General features: G+C 43.5%; 13 pseudogenes; all 13 read right to left on the bottom strand.

The window, feature by feature from the left end:
• Positions 1–20: 20 nt before the first annotated feature.
• Positions 21–284, bottom strand: LOC130289460 (U2 spliceosomal RNA; annotated as a pseudogene).
• A 1455-nt stretch (positions 285–1739) lies between these two features.
• Positions 1740–2003, bottom strand: LOC130287123 (U2 spliceosomal RNA; annotated as a pseudogene).
• Positions 2004–3480: 1477 nt separating this feature from the next.
• LOC130287122 (U2 spliceosomal RNA) lies at positions 3481–3744 on the bottom strand (annotated as a pseudogene).
• A 1478-nt stretch (positions 3745–5222) lies between these two features.
• LOC130288091 (U2 spliceosomal RNA) lies at positions 5223–5487 on the bottom strand (annotated as a pseudogene).
• A 1463-nt stretch (positions 5488–6950) lies between these two features.
• Positions 6951–7214, bottom strand: LOC130287121 (U2 spliceosomal RNA; annotated as a pseudogene).
• A 1476-nt stretch (positions 7215–8690) lies between these two features.
• On the bottom strand, positions 8691–8954 carry LOC130287120 (U2 spliceosomal RNA; annotated as a pseudogene).
• Positions 8955–10436: 1482 nt separating this feature from the next.
• Positions 10437–10700, bottom strand: LOC130287118 (U2 spliceosomal RNA; annotated as a pseudogene).
• A 1470-nt stretch (positions 10701–12170) lies between these two features.
• LOC130287117 (U2 spliceosomal RNA) lies at positions 12171–12434 on the bottom strand (annotated as a pseudogene).
• Positions 12435–13904: 1470 nt separating this feature from the next.
• On the bottom strand, positions 13905–14168 carry LOC130287116 (U2 spliceosomal RNA; annotated as a pseudogene).
• Positions 14169–15636: 1468 nt separating this feature from the next.
• Positions 15637–15900, bottom strand: LOC130287115 (U2 spliceosomal RNA; annotated as a pseudogene).
• Positions 15901–17367: 1467 nt separating this feature from the next.
• Positions 17368–17632, bottom strand: LOC130289888 (U2 spliceosomal RNA; annotated as a pseudogene).
• Positions 17633–19107: 1475 nt separating this feature from the next.
• Positions 19108–19371, bottom strand: LOC130287114 (U2 spliceosomal RNA; annotated as a pseudogene).
• Positions 19372–20847: 1476 nt separating this feature from the next.
• Positions 20848–21112, bottom strand: LOC130288090 (U2 spliceosomal RNA; annotated as a pseudogene).
• Positions 21113–21518: the final 406 nt, after the last annotated feature.

Below are 21518 nucleotides of genomic sequence, written 5' to 3'. Positions count from 1 at the left end.
TCTTGTTTAAAACTGGAATGGGGTGGTGCACTGTTCACTACCCGAAGATACTGCCACATCGGGTCAATGCATAGGGCAACAGAAGCAAGCTTCCAAATCAGCTCCCTTTCTCAAAAATCCATTTAATTTATGGTCCCCAGATAGGGAACGTATGTATCAGTATGTGCTCACAAGTCACCCAAGTGCAAGTATTCACACAAAAAAAAACGTGCCTCAGGATGCGATCTGTCGCAAGATCCTTTCTTTTTTTACACTTGATCTAAGCCAAAAGGCCTAGAGGGGATAACCGGGAAAGGGGTGGACCCAACCATGTCCCCTTCATGAGCACTCACATTACTCATAGGAATGGAAGGAAGGCTGGCAGCCAACCAGCCTCCCATACACTTTCTGGGTGGGTGGCAGTCAGCCACCCATACATACATACAGCACAGGCTAAACCCACATCATCACTTAAAAAAAGGACAGGCGACCATTGCACTCTGATGGAGCATTTAGCAATGCAATCCATAGCCTGGCTTTTGCCTGAACCCCCATCACTCCTCCTCTTGCATATAAGACAATATTTCAGATCTGCATATGAAAACAACACGCCTACCTTTGTTGCACATAGCTGCCTGCCTGTCTCTAGTTACCCCACTGGCTGTAGCTGCGTCCCTTCCGACATGGAATAACACCAACTGTAACGATAAACTGAAAATTAACAGTATAAACCTGCATCATTTTGGACTCTGGTATTTGCTGAATCCGGGTGACCTGACAATCGATGGTGGTGCCGCTGGTGATTCTGGCCTTCTTGGAATCTGTTGGGCCTATGTGTTAGCTCACACATCACTTGGGTATCCATGGTAACTACCACAACATGGTCATCTGCAGTTTACATCTAGCCCGTGGCATTGAATGGCATTTTAAAAGTGCTAAGGGTCCTGGTGCAATAATCCTCCCATGAGGATCAGCCTCAACGGCTTTGTAGATTGCACTCATGTCAGCTACATTTTTTTTTCTTCATGCTTCTTTCTTCATCCTTTTTTCTTTCTGTCATTCAGACTTTCATTCATTCGATCTCTCTCACTCACTTGCTTTAACTCATTTGTTCTCACTCACTCACTCACTCACTCAATCACTCACTCACTCATTCACTCTCACTCACTCTCACTCTCTCACTCACTCGCTCACTAAGTCAGTCTCTCTCTCTCTCTCTCTTTTTCTTTTTATATATATTTTTTTCCGTCTTCTTCTTCTTCTTCTTCAGACCCTGTCATAGCACTAATGCCTTTCCAATACCACCAGCAGATGGAGACACTCCATTGCAACATTGGTTGTGAGCAGCAGTTTCTAAAAACAAATGCCTCATGGCGGATTTCCCATCCATCAATGGATGGTAAATTTTGTTTTTATCATTCACTGACCACAGAAACCAATGCATGGTCAAGCAACAGCAATGACACACCCTTGTGTATAGGCATGAGACCCTCATGTCATTTAACAGGATTCAGCACCACCCACAAGACAGCTACCTGTCATGTCATGTCAAACCTGCACAGGTGTGCTAGATTATTATTATTTAGTTTTATTTTATTTTTTTACACCAATCAGTGTGCAAACATGGTCATTAAAACGCTAAATGAATAGACGTTCATAAACCAGTCAGTGCAACTCATCATTTTGGTCTCCAATTCTCAAACTCAAATTCTCACCCACGGAGGATTAAATGAGAATCTTTCTTGTTTAACACTGGAATGGGGTGGTGCACTGTTCACTACCCGAAGATACTGCCACATCGGGTCAATGCATAGGGCGACAGAAGCAAGCTTCCAAATCAGCTCCCTTTCTCAAAAATCCATTTAATTTATGGTCCCCAGATAGGGAACGTATGTATCAGTATGTGCTCACAAGTCACCCAAGTGCAAGTATTCACACAAAAAAAAACGTGCCTCAGGATGCGATCTGTCGCAAGATCCTTTCTTTTTTTACACTTGATCTAAGCCAAAAGGCCTAGAGGGGATAACCGGGAAAGGGGTGGACCCAACCATGTCCCCTTCATGAGCACTCACATTACTCATAGGAATGGAAGGAAGGCTGGCAGCCAACCAGCCTCCCATACACTTTCTGGGTGGGTGGCAGTCAGCCACCCATACATACATACAGCACAGGCTAAACCCACATCATCACTTAAAAAAAGGACAGGCGACCATTGCACTCTGATGGAGCATTTAGCAATGCAATCCATAGCCTGGCTTTTGCCTGAACCCCCATCACTCCTCCTCTTGCATATAAGACAATATTTCAGATCTGCATATGAAAACAACACGCCTACCTTTGTTGCACATAGCTGCCTGCCTGTCTCTAGTTACCCCACTGGCTGTAGCTGCGTCGCTTCCGACATGGAATAACACCAACTGTAACGATAAACTGAAAATTAACAGTATAAACCTGCATCATTTTGGACTCTGGTATTTGCTGAATCCGGGTGACCTGACAATCGATGGTGGTGCCGCTGGTGATTCTGGCCTTCTTGGAATCTGTTGGGCCTATGTGTTAGCTCACACATCACTTGGGTATCCATGGTAACTACCACAACATGGTCATCTGCAGTTTACATCTAGCCCGTGGCATTGAATGGCATTTTAAAAGTGCTAAGGGTCCTGGTGCAATAATCCTCCCATGAGGATCAGCCTCAACGGCTTTGTAGATTGCACTCATGTCAGCAACTCCATATACATTTTTTTTTCTTCATGCTTCTTTCTTCATCCTTTTTTCTTTCTGTCATTCAGACTTTCATTCATTCGATCTCTCTCACTCACTTGCTTTAACTCATTTGTTCTCACTCACTCACTCACTCACTCACTCAATCACTCACTCACTCATTCACTCTCACTCACTCTCACTCTCTCACTCACTCGCTCACTAAGTCAGTCTCTCTCTCTCTCTCTCTTTTTCTTTTTATATATATTTTTTTCCGTCTTCTTCTTCTTCTTCTTCTTCTTCTTCAGACCCTGTCATAGCACTAATGCCTTTCCAATACCACCAGCAGATGGAGACACTCCATTGCAACATTGGTTGTGAGCAGCAGTTTCTAAAAACAAATGCCTCATGGCGGATTTCCCATCCATCAATGGATGGTAAATTTTGTTTTTATCATTCACTGACCACAGAAACCAATGCATGGTCAAGCAACAGCAATGACACACCCTTGTGTATAGGCATGAGACCCTCATGTCATTTAACAGGATTCAGCACCACCCACAAGACAGCTACCTGTCATGTCATGTCAAACCTGCACAGGTGTGCTAGATTATTATTATTTAGTTTTATTTTATTTTTTTACACCAATCAGTGTGCAAACATGGTCATTAAAACGCTAAATGAATAGACGTTCATAAACCAGTCAGTGCAACTCATCATTTTGGTCTCCAATTCTCAAACTCAAATTCTCACCCACGGAGGATTAAATGAGAATCTTTCTTGTTTAACACTGGAATGGGGTGGTGCACTGTTCACTACCCGAAGATACTGCCACATCGGGTCAATGCATAGGGCGACAGAAGCAAGCTTCCAAATCAGCTCCCTTTCTCAAAAATCCATTTAATTTATGGTCCCCAGATAGGGAACGTATGTATCAGTATGTGCTCACAAGTCACCCAAGTGCAAGTATTCACACAAAAAAAAACGTGCCTCAGGATGCGATCTGTCGCAAGATCCTTTCTTTTTTTACACTTGATCTAAGCCAAAAGGCCTAGAGGGGATAACCGGGAAAGGGGTGGACCCAACCATGTCCCCTTCATGAGCACTCACATTACTCATAGGAATGGAAGGAAGGCTGGCAGCCAACCAGCCTCCCATACACTTTCTGGGTGGGTGGCAGTCAGCCACCCATACATACATACAGCACAGGCTAAACCCACATCATCACTTAAAAAAAGGACAGGCGACCATTGCACTCTGATGGAGCATTTAGCAATGCAATCCATAGCCTGGCTTTTGCCTGAACCCCCATCACTCCTCCTCTTGCATATAAGACAATATTTCAGATCTGCATATGAAAACAACACGCCTACCTTTGTTGCACATAGCTGCCTGCCTGTCTCTAGTTACCCCACTGGCTGTAGCTGCGTCCCTTCCGACATGGAATAACACCAACTGTAACGATAAACTGAAAATTAACAGTATAAACCTGCATCATTTTGGACTCTGGTATTTGCTGAATCCGGGTGACCTGACCATCGATGGTGGTGCCGCTGGTGATTCTGGCCTTCTTGGAATCTGTTGGGCCTATGTGTTAGCTCACACATCACTTGGGTATCCATGGTAACTACCACAACATGGTCATCTGCAGTTTACATCTAGCCCGTGGCATTGAATGGCATTTTAAAAGTGCTAAGGGTCCTGGTGCAATAATCCTCCCATGAGGATCAGCCTCAACGGCTTTGTAGATTGCACTCATGTCAGCAACTCCATATACATTTTTTTTTCTTCATGCTTCTTTCTTCATCCTTTTTTCTTTCTGTCATTCAGACTTTCATTCATTCGATCTCTCTCACTCACTTGCTTTAACTCATTTGTTCTCACTCACTCACTCACTCACTCATTCAATCACTCACTCACTCATTCACTCTCACTCACTCTCACTCTCTCACTCACTCGCTCACTAAGTCAGTCTCTCTCTCTCTCTCTCTCTCTTTTTCTTTTTATATATATTTCTTTTCGTCTTCTTTTTCTTCTTCTTCTTCTTCAGACCCTGTCATAGCACTAATGCCTTTCCAATACCACCAGCAGATGGAGACACTCCATTGCAACATTGGTTGTGAGCAGCAGTTTCTAAAAACAAATGCCTCATGGCGGATTTCCCATCCATCAATGGATGGTAAATTTTGTTTTTATCATTCACTGACCACAGAAACCAATGCATGGTCAAGCAACAGCAATGACACACCCTTGTGTATAGGCATGAGACCCTCATGTCATTTAACAGGATTCAGCACCACCCACAAGACAGCTACCTGTCATGTCATGTCAAACCTGCACAGGTGTGCTAGATTATTATTATTTAGTTTTATTTTATTTTTTTACACCAATCAGTGTGCAAACATGGTCATTAAAACGCTAAATGAATAGACGTTCATAAACCAGTCAGTGCAACTCATCATTTTGGTCTCCAATTCTCAAACTCAAATTCTCACCCACGGAGGATTAAATGAGAATCTTTCTTGTTTAACACTGGAATGGGGTGGTGCACTGTTCACTACCCGAAGATACTGCCACATCGGGTCAATGCATAGGGCGACAGAAGCAAGCTTCCAAATCAGCTCCCTTTCTCAAAAATCCATTTAATTTATGGTCCCCAGATAGGGAACGTATGTATCAGTATGTGCTCACAAGTCACCCAAGTGCAAGTATTCACACAAAAAAAAAACGTGCCTCAGGATGCGATCTGTCGCAAGATCCTTTCTTTTTTTACACTTGATCTAAGCCAAAAGGCCTAGAGGGGATAACCAGGAAAGGGGTGGACCCAACCATGTCCCCTTCATGAGCACTCACATTACTCATAGGAATGGAAGGAAGGCTGGCAGCCAACCAGCCTCCCATACACTTTCTGGGTGGGTGGCAGTCAGCCACCCATACATACATACAGCACAGGCTAAACCCACATCATCACTTAAAAAAAGGACAGGCGACCATTGCACTCTGATGGAGCATTTAGCAATGCAATCCATAGCCTGGCTTTTGCCTGAACCCCCATCACTCCTCCTCTTGCATATAAGACAATATTTCAGATCTGCATATGAAAACAACACGTCTACCTTTGTTGCACATAGCTGCCTGCCTGTCTCTAGTTACCCCACTGGCTGTAGCTGCGTCCCTTCCGACATGGAATAACACCAACTGTAACGATAAACTGAAAATTAACAGTATAAACCTGCATCATTTTGGACTCTGGTATTTGCTGAATCCGGGTGACCTGACAATCGATGGTGGTGCCGCTGGTGATTCTGGCCTTCTTGGAATCTGTTGGGCCTATGTGTTAGCTCACACATCACTTGGGTATCCATGGTAACTACCACAACATGGTCATCTGCAGTTTACATCTAGCCCGTGGCATTGAATGGCATTTTAAAAGTGCTAAGGGTCCTGGTGCAATAATCCTCCCATGAGGATCAGCCTCAACGGCTTTGTAGATTGCACTCATGTCAGCAACTCCATATACATTTTTTTTTCTTCATGCTTCTTTCTTCATCCTTTTTTCTTTCTGTCATTCAGACTTTCATTCATTCGATCTCTCTCACTCACTTGCTTTAACTCATTTGTTCTCACTCACTCACTCACTCAATCACTCACTCACTCATTCACTCTCACTCACTCTCACTCTCTCACTCACTCGCTCACTAAGTCAGTCTCTCTCTCTCTCTCTCTTTTTCTTTTTATATATATTTTTTTCCGTCTTCTTCTTCTTCTTCTTCTTCAGACCCTGTCATAGCACTAATGCCTTTCCAATACCACCAGCAGATGGAGACACTCCATTGCAACATTGGTTGTGAGCAGCAGTTTCTAAAAACAAATGCCTCATGGCGGATTTCCCATCCATCAATGGATGGTAAATTTTGTTTTTATCATTCACTGACCACAGAAACCAATGCATGGTCAAGCAACAGCAATGACACACCCTTGTGTATAGGCATGAGACCCTCATGTCATTTAACAGGATTCAGCACCACCCACAAGACAGCTACCTGTCATGTCATGTCAAACCTGCACAGGTGTGCTAGATTATTATTATTTAGTTTTATTTTATTTTTTTACACCAATCAGTGTGCAAACATGGTCATTAAAACGCTAAATGAATAGACGTTCATAAACCAGTCAGTGCAACTCATCATTTTGGTCTCCAATTCTCAAACTCAAATTCTCACCCACGGAGGATTAAATGAGAATCTTTCTTGTTTAACACTGGAATGGGGTGGTGCACTGTTCACTACCCGAAGATACTGCCACATCGGGTCAATGCATAGGGCGACAGAAGCAAGCTTCCAAATCAGCTCCCTTTCTCAAAAATCCATTTAATTTATGGTCCCCAGATAGGGAACGTATGTATCAGTATGTGCTCACAAGTCACCCAAGTGCAAGTATTCACACAAAAAAAAACGTGCCTCAGGATGCGATCTGTCGCAAGATCCTTTCTTTTTTTACACTTGATCTAAGCCAAAAGGCCTAGAGGGGATAACCGGGAAAGGGGTGGACCCAACCATGTCCCCTTCATGAGCACTCACATTACTCATAGGAATGGAAGGAAGGCTGGCAGCCAACCAGCCTCCCATACACTTTCTGGGTGGGTGGCAGTCAGCCACCCATACATACATACAGCACAGGCTAAACCCACATCATCACTTAAAAAAAGGACAGGTGACCATTGCACTCTGATGGAGCATTTAGCAATGCAATCCATAGCCTGGCTTTTGCCTGAACCCCCATCACTCCTCCTCTTGCATATAAGACAATATTTCAGATCTGCATATGAAAACAACACGCCTACCTTTGTTGCACATAGCTGCCTGCCTGTCTCTAGTTACCCCACTGGCTGTAGCTGCGTCCCTTCCGACATGGAATAACACCAACTGTAACGATAAACTGAAAATTAACAGTATAAACCTGCATCATTTTGGACTCTGGTATTTGCTGAATCCGGGTGACCTGACAATCGATGGTGGTGCCGCTGGTGATTCTGGCCTTCTTGGAATCTGTTGGGCCTATGTGTTAGCTCACACATCACTTGGGTATCCATGGTAACTACCACAACATGGTCATCTGCAGTTTACATCTAGCCCGTGGCATTGAATGGCATTTTAAAAGTGCTAAGGGTCCTGGTGCAATAATCCTCCCATGAGGATCAGCCTCAACGGCTTTGTAGATTGCACTCATGTCAGCAACTCCATATACATTTTTTTTTCTTCATGCTTCTTTCTTCATCCTTTTTTCTTTCTGTCATTCAGACTTTCATTCATTCGATCTCTCTCACTCACTTGCTTTAACTCATTTGTTCTCACTCACTCACTCACTCACTCAATCACTCACTCACTCATTCACTCTCACTCACTCTCACTCTCTCACTCACTCGCTCACTAAGTCAGTCTCTCTCTCTCTCTCTCTTTTTCTTTTTATATATATTTTTTTCCGTCTTCTTCTTCTTCTTCTTCTTCTTCTTCTTCAGACCCTGTCATAGCACTAATTCCTTTCCAATACCACCAGCAGATGGAGACACTCCATTGCAACATTGGTTGTGAGCAGCAGTTTCTAAAAACAAATGCCTCATGGCGGATTTCCCATCCATCAATGGATGGTAAATTTTGTTTTTATCATTCACTGACCACAGAAACCAATGCATGGTCAAGCAACAGCAATGACACACCCTTGTGTATAGGCATGAGACCCTCATGTCATTTAACAGGATTCAGCACCACCCACAAGACAGCTACCTGTCATGTCATGTCAAACCTGCACAGGTGTGCTAGATTATTATTATTTAGTTTTATTTTATTTTTTTACACCAATCAGTGTGCAAACATGGTCATTAAAACGCTAAATGAATAGACGTTCATAAACCAGTCAGTGCAACTCATCATTTTGGTCTCCAATTCTCAAACTCAAATTCTCACCCACGGAGGATTAAATGAGAATCTTTCTTGTTTAACACTGGAATGGGGTGGTGCACTGTTCACTACCCGAAGATACTGCCACATCGGGTCAATGCATAGGGCGACAGAAGCAAGCTTCCAAATCAGCTCCCTTTCTCAAAAATCCATTTAATTTATGGTCCCCAGATAGGGAACGTATGTATCAGTATGTGCTCACAAGTCACCCAAGTGCAAGTATTCACACAAAAAAAAACGTGCCTCAGGATGCGATCTGTCGCAAGATCCTTTCTTTTTTTACACTTGATCTAAGCCAAAAGGCCTAGAGGGGATAACCGGGAAAGGGGTGGACCCAACCATGTCCCCTTCATGAGCACTCACATTACTCATAGGAATGGAAGGAAGGCTGGCAGCCAACCAGCCTCCCATACACTTTCTGGGTGGGTGGCAGTCAGCCACCCATACATACATACAGCACAGGCTAAACCCACATCATCACTTAAAAAAAGGACAGGCGACCATTGCACTCTGATGGAGCATTTAGCAATGCAATCCATAGCCTGGCTTTTGCCTGAACCCCCATCACTCCTCCTCTTGCATATAAGACAATATTTCAGATCTGCATATGAAAACAACACGCCTACCTTTGTTGCACATAGCTGCCTGCCTGTCTCTAGTTACCCCACTGGCTGTAGCTGCGTCCCTTCCGACATGGAATAACACCAACTGTAACGATAAACTGAAAATTAACAGTATAAACCTGCATCATTTTGGACTCTGGTATTTGCTGAATCCGGGTGACCTGACAATCGATGGTGGTGCCGCTGGTGATTCTGGCCTTCTTGGAATCTGTTGGGCCTATGTGTTAGCTCACACATCACTTGGGTATCCATGGTAACTACCACAACATGGTCATCTGCAGTTTACATCTAGCCCGTGGCATTGAATGGCATTTTAAAAGTGCTAAGGGTCCTGGTGCAATAATCCTCCCATGAGGATCAGCCTCAACGGCTTTGTAGATTGCACTCATGTCAGCAACTCCATATACATTTTTTTTTCTTCATGCTTCTTTCTTCATCCTTTTTTCTTTCTGTCATTCAGACTTTCATTCATTCGATCTCTCTCACTCACTTGCTTTAACTCATTTGTTCTCACTCACTCACTCACTCACTCAATCACTCACTCACTCATTCACTCTCACTCACTCTCACTCTCTCACTCACTCGCTCACTAAGTCAGTCTCTCTCTCTCTCTCTCTTTTTCTTTTTATATATATTTTTTTCCGTCTTCTTCTTCTTCTTCTTCTTCTTCTTCTTCTTCTTCAGACCCTGTCATAGCACTAATGCCTTTCCAATACCACCAGCAGATGGAGACACTCCATTGCAACATTGGTTGTGAGCAGCAGTTTCTAAAAACAAATGCCTCATGGCGGATTTCCCATCCATCAATGGATGGTAAATTTTGTTTTTATCATTCACTGACCACAGAAACCAATGCATGGTCAAGCAACAGCAATGACACACCCTTGTGTATAGGCATGAGACCCTCATGTCATTTAACAGGATTCAGCACCACCCACAAGACAGCTACCTGTCATGTCATGTCAAACCTGCACAGGTGTGCTAGATTATTATTATTTAGTTTTATTTTATTTTTTTACACCAATCAGTGTGCAAACATGGTCATTAAAACGCTAAATGAATAGACGTTCATAAACCAGTCAGTGCAACTCATCATTTTGGTCTCCAATTCTCAAACTCAAATTCTCACCCACGGAGGATTAAATGAGAATCTTTCTTGTTTAACACTGGAATGGGGTGGTGCACTGTTCACTACCCGAAGATACTGCCACATCGGGTCAATGCATAGGGCGACAGAAGCAAGCTTCCAAATCAGCTCCCTTTCTCAAAAATCCATTTAATTTATGGTCCCCAGATAGGGAACGTATGTATCAGTATGTGCTCACAAGTCACCCAAGTGCAAGTATTCACACAAAAAAAAACGTGCCTCAGGATGCGATCTGTCGCAAGATCCTTTCTTTTTTTACACTTGATCTAAGCCAAAAGGCCTAGAGGGGATAACCGGGAAAGGGGTGGACCCAACCATGTCCCCTTCATGAGCACTCACATTACTCATAGGAATGGAAGGAAGGCTGGCAGCCAACCAGCCTCCCATACACTTTCTGGGTGGGTGGCAGTCAGCCACCCATACATACATACAGCACAGGCTAAACCCACATCATCACTTAAAAAAAGGACAGGCGACCATTGCACTCTGATGGAGCATTTAGCAATGCAATCCATAGCCTGGCTTTTGCCTGAACCCCCATCACTCCTCCTCTTGCATATAAGACAATATTTCAGATCTGCATATGAAAACAACACGCCTACCTTTGTTGCACATAGCTGCCTGCCTGTCTCTAGTTACCCCACTGGCTGTAGCTGCGTCCCTTCCGACATGGAATAACACCAACTGTAACGATAAACTGAAAATTAACAGTATAAACCTGCATCATTTTGGACTCTGGTATTTGCTGAATCCGGGTGACCTGACAATCGATGGTGGTGCCGCTGGTGATTCTGGCCTTCTTGGAATCTGTTGGGCCTATGTGTTAGCTCACACATCACTTGGGTATCCATGGTAACTACCACAACATGGTCATCTGCAGTTTACATCTAGCCCGTGGCATTGAATGGCATTTTAAAAGTGCTAAGGGTCCTGGTGCAATAATCCTCCCATGAGGATCAGCCTCAACGGCTTTGTAGATTGCACTCATGTCAGCAACTCCATATACATTTTTTTTTCTTCATGCTTCTTTCTTCATCCTTTTTTCTTTCTGTCATTCAGACTTTCATTCATTCGATCTCTCTCACTCACTTGCTTTAACTCATTTGTTCTCACTCACTCACTCACTCAATCACTCACTCACTCATTCACTCTCACTCACTCTCACTCTCTCACTCACTCGCTCACTAAGTCAGTCTCTCTCTCTCTCTCTTTTTCTTTTTATATATATTTTTTTCCGTCTTCTTCTTCTTCTTCTTCTTCTTCTTCTTCAGACCCTGTCATAGCACTAATGCCTTTCCAATACCACCAGCAGATGGAGACACTCCATTGCAACATTGGTTGTGAGCAGCAGTTTCTAAAAACAAATGCCTCATGGCGGATTTCCCATCCATCAATGGATGGTAAATTTTGTTTTTATCATTCACTGACCACAGAAACCAATGCATGGTCAAGCAACAGCAATGACACACCCTTGTGTATAGGCATGAGACCCTCATGTCATTTAACAGGATTCAGCACCACCCACAAGACAGCTACCTGTCATGTCATGTCAAACCTGCACAGGTGTGCTAGATTATTATTATTTAGTTTTATTTTATTTTTTTACACCAATCAGTGTGCAAACATGGTCATTAAAACGCTAAATGAATAGACGTTCATAAACCAGTCAGTGCAACTCATCATTTTGGTCTCCAATTCTCAAACTCAAATTCTCACCCACGGAGGATTAAATGAGAATCTTTCTTGTTTAACACTGGAATGGGGTGGTGCACTGTTCACTACCCGAAGATACTGCCACATCGGGTCAATGCATAGGGCGACAGAAGCAAGCTTCCAAATCAGCTCCCTTTCTCAAAAATCCATTTAATTTATGGTCCCCAGATAGGGAACGTATGTATCAGTATGTGCTCACAAGTCACCCAAGTGCAAGTATTCACACAAAAAAAAACGTGCCTCAGGATGCGATCTGTCGCAAGATCCTTTCTTTTTTTACACTTGATCTAAGCCAAAAGGCCTAGAGGGGATAACCGGGAAAGGGGTGGACCCAACCATGTCCCCTTCATGAGCACTCACATTACTCATAGGAATGGAAGGAAGGCTGGCAGCCAACCAGCCTCCCATACACTTTCTGGGTGGGTGGCAGTCAGCCACCCATACATACATACAGCACAGGCTAAACCCACATCATCACTTAAAAAAAGGACAGGCGACCATTGCACTCTGATGGAGCATTTAGCAATGCAATCCATAGCCTGGCTTTTGCCTGAACCCCCATCACTCCTCCTCTTGCATATAAGACAATATTTCAGATCTGCATATGAAAACAACACGCCTACCTTTGTTGCACATAGCTGCCTGCCTGTCTCTAGTTACCCCACTGGCTGTAGCTGCGTCGCTTCCGACATGGAATAACACCAACTGTAACGATAAACTGAAAATTAACAGTATAAACCTGCATCATTTTGGACTCTGGTATTTGCTGAATCCGGGTGACCTGACAATCGATGGTGATGCCGCTGGTGATTCTGGCCTTCTTGGAATCTGTTGGGCCTATGTGTTAGCTCACACATCACTTGGGTATCCATGGTAACTACCACAACATGGTCATCTGCAGTTTACATCTAGCCCGTGGCATTGAATGGCATTTTAAAAGTGCTAAGGGTCCTGGTGCAATAATCCTCCCATGAGGATCAGCCTCAACGGCTTTGTAGATTGCACTCATGTCAGCAACTCCATATACATTTTTTTTTCTTCATGCTTCTTTCTTCATCCTTTTTTCTTTCTGTCATTCAGACTTTCATTCATTCGATCTCTCTCACTCACTTGCTTTAACTCATTTGTTCTCACTCACTCACTCACTCACTCAATCACTCACTCACTCATTCACTCTCACTCACTCTCACTCTCTCACTCACTCGCTCACTAAGTCAGTCTCTCTCTCTCTCTCTCTTTTTCTTTTTATATATATTTTTTTCCGTCTTCTTCTTCTTCTTCTTCTTCTTCAGACCCTGTCATAGCACTAATGCCTTTCCAATACCACCAGCAGATGGAGACACTCCATTGCAACATTGGTTGTGAGCAGCAGTTTCTAAAAACAAATGCCTCATGGCGGATTTCCCATCCATCAATGGATGGTAAATTTTGTTTTTATCATTCACTGACCACAGAAACCAATGCATGGTCAAGCAACAGCAATGACACACCCTTGTGTATAGGCATGAGACCCTCATGTCATTTAACAGGATTCAGCACCACCCACAAGACAGCTACCTGTCATGTCATGTCAAACCTGCACAGGTGTGCTAGATTATTATTATTTAGTTTTATTTTATTTTTTTACACCAATCAGTGTGCAAACATGGTCATTAAAACGCTAAATGAATAGACGTTCATAAACCAGTCAGTGCAACTCATCATTTTGGTCTCCAATTCTCAAACTCAAATTCTCACCCACGGAGGATTAAATGAGAATCTTTCTTGTTTAACACTGGAATGGGGTGGTGCACTGTTCACTACCCGAAGATACTGCCACATCGGGTCAATGCATAGGGCGACAGAAGCAAGCTTCCAAATCAGCTCCCTTTCTCAAAAATCCATTTAATTTATGGTCCCCAGATAGGGAACGTATGTATCAGTATGTGCTCACAAGTCACCCAAGTGCAAGTATTCACACAAAAAAAAACGTGCCTCAGGATGCGATCTGTCGCAAGATCCTTTCTTTTTTTACACTTGATCTAAGCCAAAAGGCCTAGAGGGGATAACCGGGAAAGGGGTGGACCCAACCATGTCCCCTTCATGAGCACTCACATTACTCATAGGAATGGAAGGAAGGCTGGCAGCCAACCAGCCTCCCATACACTTTCTGGGTGGGTGGCAGTCAGCCACCCATACATACATACAGCACAGGCTAAACCCACATCATCACTTAAAAAAAGGACAGGCGACCATTGCACTCTGATGGAGCATTTAGCAATGCAATCCATAGCCTGGCTTTTGCCTGAACCCCCATCACTCCTCCTCTTGCATATAAGACAATATTTCAGATCTGCATATGAAAACAACACGCCTACCTTTGTTGCACATAGCTGCCTGCCTGTCTCTAGTTACCCCACTGGCGTAGCTGCGTCCCTTCCGACATGGAATAACACCAACTGTAACGATAAACTGAAAATTAACAGTATAAACCTGCATCATTTTGGACTCTGGTATTTGCTGAATCCGGGTGACCTGACAATCGATGGTGGTGCCGCTGGTGATTCTGGCCTTCTTGGAATCTGTTGGGCCTATGTGTTAGCTCACACATCACTTGGGTATCCATGGTAACTACCACAACATGGTCATCTGCAGTTTACATCTAGCCCGTGGCATTGAATGGCATTTTAAAAGTGCTAAGGGTCCTGGTGCAATAATCCTCCCATGAGGATCAGCCTCAACGGCTTTGTAGATTGCACTCATGTCAGCAACTCCATATACATTTTTTTTTCTTCATGCTTCTTTCTTCATCCTTTTTTCTTTCTGTCATTCAGACTTTCATTCATTCGATCTCTCTCACTCACTTGCTTTAACTCATTTGTTCTCACTCACTCACTCACTCACTCACTCAATCACTCACTCACTCATTCACTCTCACTCACTCTCACTCTCTCACTCACTCGCTCACTAAGTCAGTCTCTCTCTCTCTCTCTTTTTCTTTTTATATATATTTTTTTCCGTCTTCTTCTTCTTCTTCTTCTTCAGACCCTGTCATAGCACTAATGCCTTTCCAATACCACCAGCAGATGGAGACACTCCATTGCAACATTGGTTGTGAGCAGCAGTTTCTAAAAACAAATGCCTCATGGCGGATTTCCCATCCATCAATGGATGGTAAATTTTGTTTTTATCATTCACTGACCACAGAAACCAATGCATGGTCAAGCAACAGCAATGACACACCCTTGTGTATAGGCATGAGACCCTCATGTCATTTAACAGGATTCAGCACCACCCACAAGACAGCTACCTGTCATGTCATGTCAAACCTGCACAGGTGTGCTAGATTATTATTATTTAGTTTTATTTTATTTTTTTACACCAATCAGTGTGCAAACATGGTCATTAAAACGCTAAATGAATAGACGTTCATAAACCAGTCAGTGCAACTCATCATTTTGGTCTCCAATTCTCAAACTCCAATTCTCACCCACGGAGGATTAAATGAGAATCTTTCTTGTTTAACACTGGAATGGGGTGGTGCACTGTTCACTACCCGAAGATACTGCCACATCGGGTCAATGCATAGGGCGACAGAAGCAAGCTTCCAAATCAGCTCCCTTTCTCAAAAATCCATTTAATTTATGGTCCCCAGATAGGGAACGTATGTATCAGTATGTGCTCACAAGTCACCCAAGTGCAAGTATTCACACAAAAAAAAACGTGCCTCAGGATGCGATCTGTCGCAAGATCCTTTCTTTTTTTACACTTGATCTAAGCCAAAAGGCCTAGAGGGGATAACCGGGAAAGGGGTGGACCCAACCATGTCCCCTTCATGAGCACTCACATTACTCATAGGAATGGAAGGAAGGCTGGCAGCCAACCAGCCTCCCATACACTTTCTGGGTGGGTGGCAGTCAGCCACCCATACATACATACAGCACAGGCTAAACCCACATCATCACTTAAAAAAAGGACAGGCGACCATTGCACTCTGATGGAGCATTTAGCAATGCAATCCATAGCCTGGCTTTTGCCTGAACCCCCATCACTCCTCCTCTTGCATATAAGACAATATTTCAGATCTGCATATGAAAACAACACGCCTACCTTTGTTGCACATAGCTGCCTGCCTGTCTCTAGTTACCCCACTGGCTGTAGCTGCGTCCCTTCCGACATGGAATAACACCAACTGTAACGATAAACTGAAAATTAACAGTATAAACCTGCATCATTTTGGACTCTGGTATTTGCTGAATCCGGGTGACCTGACAATCGATGGTGGTGCCGCTGGTGATTCTGGCCTTCTTGGAATCTGTTGGGCCTATGTGTTAGCTCACACATCACTTGGGTATCCATGGTAACTACCACAACATGGTCATCTGCAGTTTACATCTAGCCCGTGGCATTGAATGGCATTTTAAAAGTGCTAAGGGTCCTGGTGCAATAATCCTCCCATGAGGATCAGCCTCAACGGCTTTGTAGATTGCACTCATGTCAGCAACTCCATATACATTTTTTTTTCTTCATGCTTCTTTCTTCATCCTTTTTTCTTTCTGTCATTCAGACTTTCATTCATTCGATCTCTCTCACTCACTTGCTTTAACTCATTTGTTCTCACTCACTCACTCACTCACTCAATCACTCACTCACTCATTCACTCTCACTCACTCTCACTCTCTCACTCACTCGCTCACTAAGTCAGTCTCTCTCTCTCTCTCTCTTTTTCTTTTTATATATATTTTTTTCCGTCTTCTTCTTCTTCTTCTTCTTCAGACCCTGTCATAGCACTAATGCCTTTCCAATACCACCAGCAGATGGAGACACTCCATTGCAACATTGGTTGTGAGCAGCAGTTTCTAAAAACAAATGCCTCATGGCGGATTTCCCATCCATCAATGGATGGTAAATTTTGTTTTTATCATTCACTGACCACAGAAACCAATGCATGGTCAAGCAACAGCAATGACACACCCTTGTGTATAGGCATGAGACCCTCATGTCATTTAACAGGATTCAGCACCACCCACAAGACAGCTACCTGTCATGTCATGTCAAACCTGCACAGGTGTGCTAGATTATTATTATTTAGTTTTATTTTATTTTTTTACACCAATCAGTGTGCAAACATGGTCATTAAAACGCTAAATGAATAGACGTTCATAAACCAGTCAGTGCAACTCATCATTTTGGTCTCCAATTCTCAAACTCAAATTCTCACCCACGGAGGATTAAATGAGAATCTTTCTTGTTTAACACTGGAATGGGGTGGTGCACTGTTCACTACCCGAAGATACTGCCACATCGGGTCAATGCATAGGGCGACAGAAGCAAGCTTCCAAATCAGCTCCCTTTCTCAAAAATCCATTTAATTTATGGTCCCCAGATAGGGAACGTATGTATCAGTATGTGCTCACAAGTCACCCAAGTGCAAGTATTCACACAAAAAAAAACGTGCCTCAGGATGCGATCTGTCGCAAGATCCTTTCTTTTTTTTACACTTGATCTAAGCGAAAAGGCCTAGAGGGGATAACCGGGAAAGGGGTGGACCCAACCATGTCCCCTTCATGAGCACTCACATTACTCATAGGAATGGAAGGAAGGCTGGCAGCCAACCAGCCTCCTATACACTTTCTGGGTGGGTGGCAGTCAGCCACCCATACATACATACAGCACAGGCTAAACCCACATCATCACTTAAAAAAAGGACAGGCGACCATTGCACTCTGATGGAGCATTTAGCAATGCAATCCATAGCCTGGCTTTTGCCTGAACCCCCATCACTCCTCCTCTTGCATATAAGACAATATTTCAGATCTGCATATGAAAACAACACGCCTACCTTTGTTGCACATAGCTGCCTGCCTGTCTCTAGTTACCCCACTGGCTGTAGCTGCGTCCCTTCCGACATGGAATAACACCAACTGTAACGATAAACTGAAAATTAACAGTATAAACCTGCATCATTTTGGACTCTGGTATTTGCTGAATCCGGGTGACCTGACAATCGATGGTGGTGCCGCTGGTGATTCTGGCCTTCTTGGAATCTGTTGGGCCTATGTGTTAGCTCACACATCACTTGGGTATCCATGGTAACTACCACAACATGGTCATCTGCAGTTTACATCTAGCCCGTGGCATTGAATGGCATTTTAAAAGTGCTAAGGGTCCTGGTGCAATAATCCTCCCATGAGGATCAGCCTCAACGGCTTTGTAGATTGCACTCATGTCAGCAACTCCATATACATTTTTTTTTCTTCATGCTTCTTTCTTCATCCTTTTTTCTTTCTGTCATTCAGACTTTCATTCATTCGATCTCTCTCACTCACTTGCTTTAACTCATTTGTTCTCACTCACTCACTCACTCACTCACTCAATCACTCACTCACTCATTCACTCTCACTCACTCTCACTCTCTCACTCACTCGCTCACTAAGTCAGTCTCTCTCTCTCTCTCTTTTTCTTTTTATATATATTTTTTTCCGTCTTCTTCTTCTTCTTCTTCTTCTTCTTCAGACCCTGTCATAGCACTAATGCCTTTCCAATACCACCAGCAGATGGAGACACTCCATTGCAACATTGGTTGTGAGCAGCAGTTTCTAAAAACAAATGCCTCATGGCGGATTTCCCATCCATCAATGGATGGTAAATTTTGTTTTTATCATTCACTGACCACAGAAACCAATGCATGGTCAAGCAACAGCAATGACACACCCTTGTGTATAGGCATGAGACCCTCATGTCATTTAACAGGATTCAGCACCACCCACAAGACAGCTACCTGTCATGTCATGTCAAACCTGCACAGGTGTGCTAGATTATTATTATTTAGTTTTATTTTATTTTTTTACACCAATCAGTGTGCAAACATGGTCATTAAAACGCTAAATGAATAGACGTTCATAAACCAGTCAGTGCAACTCATCATTTTGGTCTCCAATTCTCAAACTCCAATTCTCACCCACGGAGGATTAAATGAGAATCTTTCTTGTTTAACACTGGAATGGGGTGGTGCACTGTTCACTACCCGAAGATACTGCCACATCGGGTCAATGCATAGGGCGACAGAAGCAAGCTTCCAAATCAGCTCCCTTTCTCAAAAATCCATTTAATTTATGGTCCCCAGATAGGGAACGTATGTATCAGTATGTGCTCACAAGTCACCCAAGTGCAAGTATTCACACAAAAAAAAACGTGCCTCAGGATGCGATCTGTCGCAAGATCCTTTCTTTTTTTACACTTGATCTAAGCCAAAAGGCCTAGAGGGGATAACCGGGAAAGGGGTGGACCCAACCATGTCCCCTTCATGAGCACTCACATTACTCATAGGAATGGAAGGAAGGCTGGCAGCCAACCAGCCTCCCATACACTTTCTGGGTGGGTGGCAGTCAGCCACCCATACATACATACAGCACAGGCTAAACCCACATCATCACTTAAAAAAAGGACAGGCGACCATTGCACTCTGATGGAGCATTTAGCAATGCAATCCATAGCCTGGCTTTTGCCTGAACCCCCATCACTCCTCCTCTTGCATATAAGACAATATTTCAGATCTGCATATGAAAACAACACGCCTACCTTTGTTGCACATAGCTGCCTGCCTGTCTCTAGTTACCCCACTGGCTGTAGCTGCGTCCCTTCCGACATGGAATAACACCAACTGTAACGATAAACTGAAAATTAACAGTATAAACCTGCATCATTTTGGACTCTGGTATTTGCTGAATCCGGGTGACCTGACAATCGATGGTGGTGCCGCTGGTGATTCTGGCCTTCTTGGAATCTGTTGGGCCTATGTGTTAGCTCACACATCACTTGGGTATCCATGGTAACTACCACAACATGGTCATCTGCAGTTTACATCTAGCCCGTGGCATTGAATGGCATTTTAAAAGTGCTAAGGGTCCTGGTGCAATAATCCTCCCATGAGGATCAGCCTCAACGGCTTTGTAGATTGCACTCATGTCAGCAACTCCATATACATTTTTTTTTCTTCATGCTTCTTTCTTCATCCTTTTTTCTTTCTGTCATTCAGACTTTCATTCATTCGATCTCTCTCACTCACTTGCTTTAACTCATTTGTTCTCACTCACTCACTCACTCACTCAATCACTCACTCACTCATTCACTCTCACTCACTCTCACTCTCTCACTCACTCACTCACTAAGTCAGTCTCTCTCTCTCTCTCTCTTTTTCTTTTTATATATATTTTTTTCCGTCTTCTTCTTCTTCTTCTTCTTCTTCTTCTTCAGACCCTGTCATAGCACTAATGCCTTTCCAATACCACCAGCAGATGGAGACACTCCATTGCAACATTGGTTGTGAGCAGCAGTTTCTAAAAACAAATGCCTCATGGCGGATTTCCCATCCATCAATGGATGGTAAATTTTGTTTTTATCATTCACTGACCACAGAAACCAATGCATGGTCAAGCAACAGCAATGACACACCCTTGTGTATAGGCATGAGACCCTCATGTCATTTAACAGGATTCAGCACCACCCACAAGACAGCTACCTGTCATGTCATGTCAAACCTGCACAGGTGTGCTAGATTATTATTATTTAGTTTTATTTTATTTTTTTACACCAATCAGTGTGCAAACATGGTCATTAAAACGCTAAATGAATAGACGTTCATAAACCAGTCAGTGCAACTCATCATTTTGGTCTCCAATTCTCAAACTCAAATTCTCACCCACGGAGGATTAAATGAGAATCTTTCTTGTTTAACACTGGAATGGGGTGGTGCACTGTTCACTACCCGAAGATACTGCCACATCGGGTCAATGCATAGGGCGACAGAAGCAAGCTTCCAAATCAGCTCCCTTTCTCAAAAATCCATTTAATTTATGGTCCCCAGATAGGGAACGTATGTATCAGTATGTGCTCACAAGTCACCCAAGTGCAAGTATTCACACAAAAAAAAAACGTGCCTCAGGATGCGATCTGTCGCAAGATCCTTTCTTTTTTTACACTTGATCTAAGCCAAAAGGCCTAGAGGGGATAACCGGGAAAGGGGTGGACCCAACCATGTCCCCTTCATGAGCACTCACATTACTCATAGGAATGGAAGGAAGGCTGGCAGCCAACCAGCCTCCCATACACTTTCTGGGTGGGTGGCAGTCAGCCACCCATACATACATACAGCACAGGCTAAACCCACATCATCACTTAAAAAAAGGACAGGCGACCATTGCACTCTGATGGAGCATTTAGCAATGCAATCCATAGCCTGGCTTTTGCCTGAACCCCCATCACTCCTCCTCTTGCATATAAGACAATATTTCAGATCTGCATATGAAAACAACACGCCTACCTTTGTTGCACATAGCTGCCTGCCTGTCTCTAGTTACCCCACTGGCTGTAGCTGCGTCCCTTCCGACATGGAATAACACCAACTGTAACGATAAA

The sequence above is a fragment of the Hyla sarda genome, chromosome 8 (assembly GCF_029499605.1).
Source record: "Hyla sarda isolate aHylSar1 chromosome 8, aHylSar1.hap1, whole genome shotgun sequence".
NCBI lineage: Eukaryota > Metazoa > Chordata > Amphibia > Anura > Hylidae > Hyla > Hyla sarda.
Note: the sequence above shows the minus strand (reverse complement) of the source record. Positions and strands in the feature narration are given on the sequence as shown.